Here is an 11,104-nt window from a genome sequence, read left to right on the forward strand (position 1 = left end):
GGAGAAGACTTAGATAGTAGTACAAAGAGGAGGAGAATCATCTCTAGTGTTGATTCTTCTCCTCCCTTCACCTCAAGTTCAGTTTTGCACAACAATTTATCTCTCTTGGGGATGAGGATGACATGCAAGAATTGTTTCCATGAATTTTCTCTCATTGAATGTCTAGGGTCTCGTACACCTCCCTCACAAATATTATGTGTGAGATACTAGACACAAGCTTGGTATCCTTGACATCCTTTTTGTACAAGAACTTAATATTTGAGTTTTTTTGCTCAATGATTATTGTTGTGTTATTTGGCCAAATAACACAATTTTTTCTTCCCAATATAAAGCTAGTTAGGTGTTGTATTTACTCTCATTTCACCTTGTTTTTTGTCCTTTGTTATTTCTCATGGTTCTTACCCCATGCATAGGATTGTGTGAATTTTTTTTTCCTTCCATAATCATTCTTTTGGGGTAGCTAATTTTTATGATCCCAATGATTTTTTTGAGTGATCCCAACTTTAGGATTGGATGGTAGCTTTTTTCCACCTACCACTTGGGTTATTTGTGGGGACTTCATTATGGTTGAGTTTTCTTCTGATAAAGAAGGTATTATGCCATTCCAGTGGATAACTAAAAAGAGAGAATCCTAGTAGACTATATGTGCAATAAATTAGGACTTTTTTATCCCAATTCCCATCATTGTCATTTTGGAGGGAATTAGTATACATGGTCTAGTTTTAGAGCTGGCTCTAATAGGGTTTTTTAAATGCTTGATTGTGCAATGATATCTACACAATATTTTTTTCTCTTTTTTCTAAAGAAAGGGAACTGCCTATCATTGCTCTTCTGGATGTGACTTTGTCATATCATTTTCATATTCTCTTTACTATCACCTAACAAACATCTTAGAGGCATCCTTCCAAAACTCATTCTTATCTCAACACATCATTGTTGAGTCACGAACCCACTATCGCTCACATTTTGCATATTTGGAATTTAGAGCCTTGGTCCCACACTAATTTTGGGTGGACTCAATGTTGGAATGATGTTATCACCCATACAACAAAATTTAGTTGGATCTATGGTAGGAAAATTGCTTTGTATCATAGCTAGTCCTATGATGCTACTACCAAAGCTCTCTATGCAATTTCTGAGGCTCTAGCTTTGAAACCATTTGATTCAGATTGCAAATTTGAATTTCCAATCTCCTTCATCAAAAATAGGTCATTGACAGTTATACCACTAGGGGGGGCTAGATTAAAGCTTGTCTGCACTAGTTTGAGATTAGTGACCAAGCTTTGAAGGAATTCTTTCAAGCTCTCAGAGCTCGACATACCTCGGTTGGGATTAAAAATGTTAAAGAAAGAAAAAATTCTTTCTAACCTTCTTGAAATTCATCAAGCCTTTTTTCACCATTATGAAAAGGTTTTCATTGATTAGAATCACTCACTAGAGTGGGAACAAATTTTGAAGGAATGTCCCATGGTTACTCCTAATTGCCTTGAAGTTGAGCAATGTGCTTTTTGTGAGAAATTGCTTACCCTTAGTGAGGTTCTATTTTCCATGGTAAGTGACAAGGCTCTTAGGAGTGATGCTTTCTCTTGTGAATTTTACAAAATCTTATGGGATTCCATTGGGCTCGATCTTCACAAGGCCTACCTAGATGCATTTTAGTCTAAATCTTTAGGTAACATTATTAACAAAGGCAATATCAAATTCATACCCAAAGCTAGGAATCCTAAAGATATATATAATTGGAATCCTATCACCTTGGTAAATGCCCCCTAGAAGATCACAACCAAAGCCATGGTACTTAAAATCTTCCATCACTTACCATTGCTTGTTCATCTAGAGAAGATAGGTATTATCATATCTCTCTTTATCCTAGATAACATCATTACTATCTGGGAAGGCATGGAATGGGCCCATAGGTCTAAATAGAAAGCTCTCTTTCTCAAAATTGATTTTTCCAAAGCTTATCATTGCATTGAATGGACATTCATTCTTGCTATGCTAAGAACTTTAGGATTTGGGCTAGTTTTTCTCTAGTCTATAAAGTTTCATTTTGGTAATGCTTCTTCTTGCAGCACAATTAACAAGGCTAACTTTAGTGGCTAATATTCACCAATTGGCTAATCTCACTCATTGGGGACCCTAGATTTGGCTATTTTTTTAACACTCTTGGGGTGTTTGTGTTGCTTGCACTTTACAAAAATTAGATCCCATGCTTAGGATAATTTCCAATAGTAATACAAAAGTATTTATATTTGTTGCCCAATTGTCAAATTGTTTCAATTTGGTTATGTTTGAAATTTTCCTCTTTTTAAGCTTTTAATTGGTCTTTTCATTTATGATTTTTTGAAATATCTTTACCTTCAATGTCTTTAGCTCATTTTCATCTCCACTCAACTCTTCAAATTTTCAAAAATTTAGGTTTTGAGTCAAGAGTTGCCATAGGTTAATGGAGAGACCTGAAATAACATTTTCAATGCTTTCATCAACTATTAACTTTCTAAAAAGAGGTTAATATAAGCTTCTAAAGTTAACCTTTTAAAAAAGGTTAATATAAGCCTCCAAAACTAACCTCTAAAAAGAGGTTAAGATGAGCTTATAATCTTAACCATTAACCCATCTCCCAAAAAAAAATGTTAAGATGAGCTCACAATATTAACCATTAACTTGCCCAAAAACAAAAACAAAAATTGGTTAAGATGTGTTCAAAAGATTAACCTTTTAGAAGGTTAAGGATTAAACTTATTTTGATGTAAGATATGGTTACAGTCAGCATCATGGGAGAAGGAGTATTACATCTCTTTAGTCAAGCATTCTGGTTTTATAGTTTTAAATGCATTGATTCGATAATGGAAAGGCATACATGAAACGTGTGAATTGTAGCAACCATAGACAAGGCCCATTCTTTTTAAGATTCATGAACTTAGAATAGGCAACATCAATACCTGTACCCTAAGTTTGGATGGACGAGAGCAGTGAAGAACTAAACATTTTGGAAAATAACCTTCAAACCCATGGTCTTTTCTAGTTCCATTGCATAGTAAGTGAGAAATAGTTCAAATGCATCATTCCCATGAAATATGAGGTTTCTAATTATAAGCTAGCTTTAATCACTATTGATCCATTCATGGAGTTGAGATCAACTATCCATGTAAAGAGGATTGAGAAGGATCTATCAAGGCAGGATTCTGAGTCAGTACTCAAGATACCTAGGTCTAAAGGTAGGATAAATTGAGCTATTTGGGGTCCCATAAATAGGACAATAATCAGTGCTAGAGAAGAGTTCATTCTATGGCTTTTGGATTTAGAGATAGGAAAGCTACTCAAGGAAAGTGATCTGGAAAAGGGGTCATCAAAAGGGAATAACTTCTTTGGCTAAGTCTTCAGATGGTTCGTTCATTCTCACAGGTGCTTTAGATAAGTCAGCAAAGCTATGGGACATCAGAATCTTAACTCATAAAGACATATATGACTAAGTGGCCTATAAATGTAGTTTCCATTTCTCCTATTTTTTATCATTTTGTCATTGGTGGTGGTCAAACTGCATCCGATGTCACCACCACAAATAGATGTGCTAGAAGATTTGAAGCTAAATTATTTCATATGATTCTTGAAGAAGAAATTGGTGGTGTGAAGGGACACTTTGGACCTATAAATGCATTGGCCTTCAATCCTAATGGAAGAAGTTTTGCAAGTGGTGGAGAGGATGGTTATGTAAGATTGCACCATTTTGATCCTTATTACTTTCACATAAAGATGTAATATGTTTTTTTTTTTAAATAGACGAAGTGTCCTCATTGGAGCAGTGAACATGTTGATAGAGAAATGCATCATTGAGCAACATATATCATAATTGATAGCATCATATATTTTAAGGGAACATTTCTTACATGCACAGGTAGCTGAAGTCAATGCATTGGAATCAGTCGATAAAATGCTATCTCTTAGAGATGCAGTAATTGCATGAATCATAAAGTTTGTCAACTTTTATCAAATATTTGTAGAGGCATGAATCAAATTATAGACTGGGCACCTAATTTTTTCAATGAAATGTTATGTGATACTCTCACACAATATGTGATAATTGAAAGATAGATGAGAATTTTGGTACTTGTGTTTATACAAGGGCTAGTCTTTCAATAGATTTCATCATGGAAGAAAAGCACATTTGGTAGAGATAAACACAATTGGAGAGATCATAAACATAATGTTAGTATTTAGCTCACTCATATGCACCACATTCTCTTGATCTCTTCATGAGAAGGAGGATATGCATTCATTAATAAAGTGATGTAAGTTGAATGAATCATTCAAATATCAAAAGGAGATCAGCAAGGATTAATTATTCAAGCTTCCTCTCAAAAGGTGTAAGGTCTAAGTTTCAAGTCATTCTTGGTTAATTTTGTTGAGGTTAATTAACCTCACCCAAATAATGTATTTGGGAGATAGTTATTAACCTTAGAAGGGTGGTTATTAACCTTTGTGTCTATATAAGGGCTCTTTTGGGCTTTGTAGAGGGATATTTTGGTTTTAAAAATAAGGGAACACTATGCTGAAAATTTGATCAAGAGATAAATCTTGGAAAGTATGTACAGTTTTTATCTTTGAAATCAAAAATCTCTATTATGTTCTTGGTGCAATGAAATGAAATGAGATATGCTTTTGATTTCTTGTTCTAAAATCAAAATTGTTGCAGTTGTAGTGAGCATTCTCATCATATTGTGTGAGTGTTTATGAATTATGAATGTGCACAGTAATACTGGTCATTTTCAAGCGTAGTTCTTGATCACCTTTTTTATTGTTCTTATTCACTCAAGAAAGTTGTGAGGTCATGTGGTACATTCATCCTGAACAACTTTATCTCAATCTTTAAAGTTTTAGATTCTTTATTTGAAAACCCTTTAAAATTATATCATATGAAGGAGCTACCCCTCTAAACATAAAGGAGGGCTGCATACCAAGGGCCTATCCAATTGTTGTGAATGGTTTGCCACATACACTCTATTGGGTGAATTTTATCATGAAAAATCTATTTACCAATAGATTTTTGGCAACTCTGGTAGGGAGATTGAACAAGAAATATTGATAGTCACCTATAATGAAGCACAATGGTGCTACCACATGAGAACATTTTTCCAGTTCTCCAACCAAACCTCAGCTTCCAAGACACCTAGGAGGATATCATTTTAGACTTGAACACTCTATCCTCAAGGTGTATATGAAGTGCACAACAATACCATTAAGTAAATCAAGTTCTTGAAGAAGAAGAAGAGTTCAGGGAAATCTTGTGAAGAGCTCCTATTGGTCACAACATTGTAATCATTGAAAGAATAGTAGTTATCCCAAGAAGAAATAGGAAAAATCTTGGTCACATCCAAAACCAAGTGAACAATAATAAAAAATATGGTTGATAAAAGGTACCTTCCCTGGAATGAAGGTTGGTGACTCTATTTTAAAGATTGATTATCAACGACTCTATTTGAAGGTGACAATTCAAAATCATGGTTTGGTACAAAGGAAAAGTTGAAAGTGATACTGATGATGAATACTTTTCATGTCCCAAGAAATAGATTCCTGATGAGCCTCTGCAAGTTGAATTTTTGAAGAATTTCTATGGTGATAGGAGGTTAGATCCTAAAATGGTTCATCCCCACTTACTTTAGGTTTTGCGAAAGGTCAAAGAAGAATATGGAAAGGACTATGGTTTTCTTTTTCATGATCAAGAATCCTTCTTGGAAAAAGATTCAGTATATAAAGATAAAGAAGGTTTTGTTGGAAAATGTTCTTCATCAAAATCAGCAATGAGGAATCCTAAAAATGTCTCTCATATTGCACCTATATCTCAGCAAAATCAGATTTTTATTGATCCTAAAAAAGCAAGCTTCTTGAAGAGTTTCTATGGTGGATGGAAACTAGACCTAGAAGGGATTCATCCATCTTTCCTCTGGATTTTGTGAAAGATAGATGAAGAAGATGGTAAAGATAATAATTTTTTCTCTCATAGACCAAAATCATTTTTAGAAGGAAGTTCCACATGCGAGCATAAGGAAGAACTTTATAAGAAAAGTGATTCATGTCAATCGAAGATGGATAGTGGTGGTCAAAAAGGTGTCCCAATTCTTGCACCTATTTCTCATCAAAATCATACTTCCATTGATCCCAATCAGGTTGAATTTTTAAAAAGCTTCTATGGAAATACACACTTGGATCCTAATAAAGTACATCCTTCTTTACTTCAAACACTACAAGAACTTGAGGAAAGAAGACCCAGGCAAGAATTATTTTATTGGTAGTAGAACAACTCCTAATCCAAATGTTAGAAATGATTCATCTAAATCTTCATGCATGAAAGAAGACAAAGATCCTATGTGTAATGAAGGATATGGTTGAGGAATAGAGTCTATAGAAGTTTAGAAGGGTTTGCTAATTTATCAAGGCATGACTATGAAGATTTTAAAATCTAGGAGAAATTACTCAATCATCTCAATCCTAATGAGAAAGAAAGAGAAATATCAAAATCTCAAGAAACTACACAACAAATGATTGAAGATCAAGAAATGTGGATCAAGATGAATTTCATATTGCTTTTATTCCTACTTGGTGCCTCGATGCTTCAAATGATGACTTCCTATGTGGAGAAAATCTTCCCAATCATCCTTCAATGATAATTCAAGATGATGAATCTATTGACAACATCCATACTTCAAATGTTATGGCACAATCTAAAACCACTACCATTGATAGAGATAAAAACACCAATGAACTTCTACAATTACCTTCTTTCCCTGAGGAAATGGAGACCTTTACATTTGATGATATTTATGAACTTTTGATTAAAAGATCAGTTGATGAAAAAGCTAAAAATCAGCTTCAAGGAGAAGAAGACAAAAAATCTAGCCTTCATTCCTTATCATGCATGCAACAAGAATGCCAATGTTTCACATTCTATGAAAGATGTCTTGGAGAAAGATCAATGATTCATAAGGACATAAATGTCATTGAACATATTGAAATTCAAATTTGTATGAATATGGAAACAAGTTCCTCTAATCCAATGGAAGTGGAAGTAAAATCCTATGGATCATTTGAAGGAAAAAGAAATCCTCTTTTTGAGCCTTCTCATCAAATAGGAGATTCTATGTCTAAGAGATTGTATGAGGAGAATAACGATGATCAAATGAGTAATGAGTTAGCAAGTGATCTCATGGAAGAATCTGATGAAGGCAACTCTAATGATGATTTTATCCCAAGTTTGTGCTCAAAAGCTTTGGATGGTAATTTCCTCTATGGAGAAAGTGTTTACTTTAATCCTTTGTTTCTAGACAAACTCATTTCTATTGATACTTCTCAAATAGGTGTTCAAAGACAAGGTTCAATGGCTATAACTCCACAGATTGCTTCACATCATAGATTGTATGAAGGCAATCCAATACAAAGTTTGGTATCTTCTCATCTTAACCATCAGAAGACCCTTCAGATGGGAAATTTTAATATTAATGGGATGAAAAATGACGTTATGGCTCACATTGTTGAAGATGGTATCCATGTAACTTAGAAGTGCCTAAAAATTCAAGATGATCTTTTGGAAGATAAGGAAGAAGAAATGGATCATGAGAAGATTCAATATAACGTGGATGTGCATCCTAGTTGGAATAATTTTATAGAGGATTCAACCATGACCATGCCCATGGAAAAGAAAGAGTATCTAGTATCAGAAATGAGTTCAAGAATTCATGATGATCAATCGGTAAAAATTCAACTAGAGGGCTTGCCAAGAAGAGGAGAATATCATATATGCATTCTAAAACCTAAGAATCTTATACTTCAACTCTTTGAAAATGAAATTATCAATGCCATGCCACAAGAGCCAGAGTTGATTTTGAAGTCTAAGATTTTTTATGAAGCCTGGTTATTTGGATATGTTCTTTCATCCAGAGATGTGGGGTGTGCTAGGAATTTTAGAGTTAGAATTCAAGGAGCACACTTGTATTCGAACCCATGGAAGCTTAAGAATTTTCACATGTTGGTATGCCATGGTATTTATTTTCCCAAGCCAATGAATGGATTTGCATGATTATAACTTGAGTCATTAGAGGTAGGGAAACATGCCTTGTATATAGTCTAATTAGGACTTTTTGTTATGTCTAGTTTTTCTTTTCAATTGTCCCTTTTTTTTGGTGTCAGTTCCCTCTTTTGCAAAGTGGTCCCTCAGGTGACTCTATAGCCCCATCAATAAGGCACTATTCTAGTTATTCTAAATTCAAGCTTTGTCCTTATTAGTCCATGTCCCCAGTTAGAGCCAACTATTGCCCAGTTGTCAAATTTTTTCAATTTGGTTATTTTTAAAATTTGCCTCTTTTTAAGCTTTTAATTAGTCTTTTCATCTATGATTTTTTGAAAGATCTTTTCCTTCAATTTCTCTGGCTCATTTTCATCTCCACTCAGCACATCAAATTTTTGAAAATTCAGGTTCTGAGTCAAGAGTTGCCACAAGTTAATGGAGAGACCTGAAATAATATTTTCATTGCTTTCATCAACTATTAAAATTCTAAAAAGAGGTTAATATAAGCTTCTAAAGTTAACCTTTTAAAAAAGGTTAATATAAGCCTCCAAAATTAACCTCTAAAAAGAGGTTAAGATGAGCTTATAATCTTAACCATTAACCCATCTTCCAAAAACAAAAAGGTTAAGATGAGCTCACAATCTTAACCATTAACCTGCTAGAAAACAAAAGAAAAGTTGGTTAAGATGTGTTCAAAAAATTAACCTTTTAGAAGGTTAAGGATTAAGCTTATTTTGATGCAAGCCATTGTTACAGTCAGCATCATGAGAGAAGGAGTATTACATTTCTTTATTCAAGCATTCTAGTTTCAGAGTTTTAAATGCATTGAGGTGCCCAAAAGAACATGTTTAATTTGATTCGATAATGGAAAGGCAGACATGGAACATGTGAATTGTGGCAACCACAAACAAGGTCCATTCTTTTTATGATTCATGAACTTAGAACATGCAACATCAATACTTGTACCCTGAGTTTGGATGGACGAGAGCAATGAAGGACTAAACATTTTGGAAAATAACCTTCAAACCCACGATCTTTTCTAGTTCCATTGCACAGTAAGTGAGAAATAGTTCAAATGGATCATTCCCATGAAATATGAGGTTACCAATCATAAGCTATCTTTAATCACTACTGATCCATTCATGGAGTTGAGATCAACCATCCATGTAAAGTAGATTGAGAAGGATCTATCAAGGCAGGATTTTGAGTTAGTACTCATGATACCTAGGTCTAAAGGCAAGATAAATAGAGTTGTTTGGGGTCCCCTAAATAGGACAATAATCAATGCTGGAGAAGATGTCATTGTATGGCTTTGGGATTCAGAGACAAGAAAGCTACTCAAGGAATGTGATCCAAAAAAGGGGTCATCAAAAGGGAATAACTTCTTTGGCTAAGTCTGCAGATGGTTCCTTCATTCTCACAGGTGCTTTAGATAAATCAAGAAAGCTATGGGACATCATAACCTTAACACTAATACAGATATATATGACTGAGTGGCCTGTAAATGTAGTTTCCATTTCTCCTATTTTTTATCATGTTGTCATTGGTGGTGGTCAAAGTGCACCCGATGTCACTACCACAAACAGATGTGATGGAAAATTTGAAGCAAAATTCTTTCATATGATTCTCAAAGAAGAAATCGGTGGTGTGAAGGGACGCTTTGGACCTATAAATGCACTAGCCTTTAATCCTAATGGAAGAATTTTTGCAAGTGGTGGAGAGGATGGTTATGTAAGATTGCACCATTTTGATCCTTATTACTTTCACATAAAGTTGTAATATGGTTTTAAAAAAAAACAGACTGAGTGTCCTCATTATAGTAGTGAACATGTTGATAGAGAAATACATCAGGCAATTGTTTGTTAAAATGCTCCGATGAAAAATGACTCCCAGACTATTATAATGATGTGATATGTAAATTTTTCAACAGATATCGAGACCTCTTAGATGCAACTATAGAGAGATGGACATACCTCAAAGAACTCAAGCTAGCTACCACTTTAGTTGTGGATCTTGGTGAAGACAAGACTTTGAAAGATGGGCATTTTGTTAATAGAGCCACCTTAAGGAAGGTCATCGAGCAACATATATCATAATTGATAGCATCATATATTTCAAGGGCACATTTCTTACATGCATAGGTAGTTGAAGTCAATCCATTGGAATCATTCGATAAAATGCTATCTCTTGGGGATGCAATAATTGCATGAATCATTAAGTTTGTCAACTTTTATCAAATATTTATAGAGGCATGAATCAAATTATAGACTAGGCACCTAATTGTTTCAATGGAATGTTATGTGATACTCTCACATAATATGTGATAATTTCAAGACAGATGAGAATTTTGGTACTTGTGTCTATACAAGGGCCAGCCTTTCAATAGATGTCATCATGGAAGAAAAGCACATTTGGTAGAGATAAGCACAATTGGAGAGATCACAAACATAATGTTAGTATTCAGCTCACTCGTACACACCACATGCTCTTGATCTCTTCATGAGAAGGAGGATATGCGTTCATTAATAAAGTGATGTAAGTTGAATGAATCATTCAAATATCAAAAGAAGATTAATAAGGATTAATTATTCAATCTTCCTCTTGAATGGTGTAAAGTCTAAGTTTCAAGTCATTCTTGGTTAATTTTGTTGAGGTTAATTAACCTCACCCAAATCACGTATTTGGGAGATAGTTATTAACCACAGACGGGTAGTTATTAACCTCTGTGTCTATATAAGGGCTCTTTTGGGCTTTGTAAAGGGACTTTTTGGTTTTAAAAATAAGGGAAAACTATGTTAAAAGTTTGATCAAGAGATAAATCTTGGAAAGTATGTACAGTTTTTATCTCTAAAATCAAAAATCTCTATTATGTTCTTGGTGCAATGAAATGAAATGAGATGTGCTTTTGATTTCTTGTTCTAAAATAAAAATTGTTGCAATTGTAGTGAGCATTCTCAGAGTATTGTGTGAGTTTTTATGAATTATGAATGTGCATGGTAATACTGGTCATTTTCAAGCTTAGTTCTTGATCACCTTTTTTATCAT

The 11,104-nt window shown here is 34.1% G+C and overlaps 2 pseudogenes; both read left to right on the plus strand.

The window, feature by feature from the left end:
- The first annotated feature begins 3,070 nt into the window (after window positions 1-3,070).
- Window positions 3,071-3,759, plus strand: LOC149564042 (eukaryotic translation initiation factor 3 subunit I pseudogene; annotated as a pseudogene).
- A 5,388-nt stretch (window positions 3,760-9,147) lies between these two features.
- Window positions 9,148-9,838, plus strand: LOC149564043 (eukaryotic translation initiation factor 3 subunit I pseudogene; annotated as a pseudogene).
- The last annotated feature ends 1,266 nt before the right edge of the window (window positions 9,839-11,104 follow it).

This window comes from Cupressus sempervirens, chromosome 4 (assembly GCF_028749045.1).
Source record: "Cupressus sempervirens isolate cs-2001-9-10 chromosome 4, ASM2874904v1, whole genome shotgun sequence".
Classification (NCBI taxonomy): domain Eukaryota; kingdom Viridiplantae; phylum Streptophyta; class Pinopsida; order Cupressales; family Cupressaceae; genus Cupressus; species Cupressus sempervirens.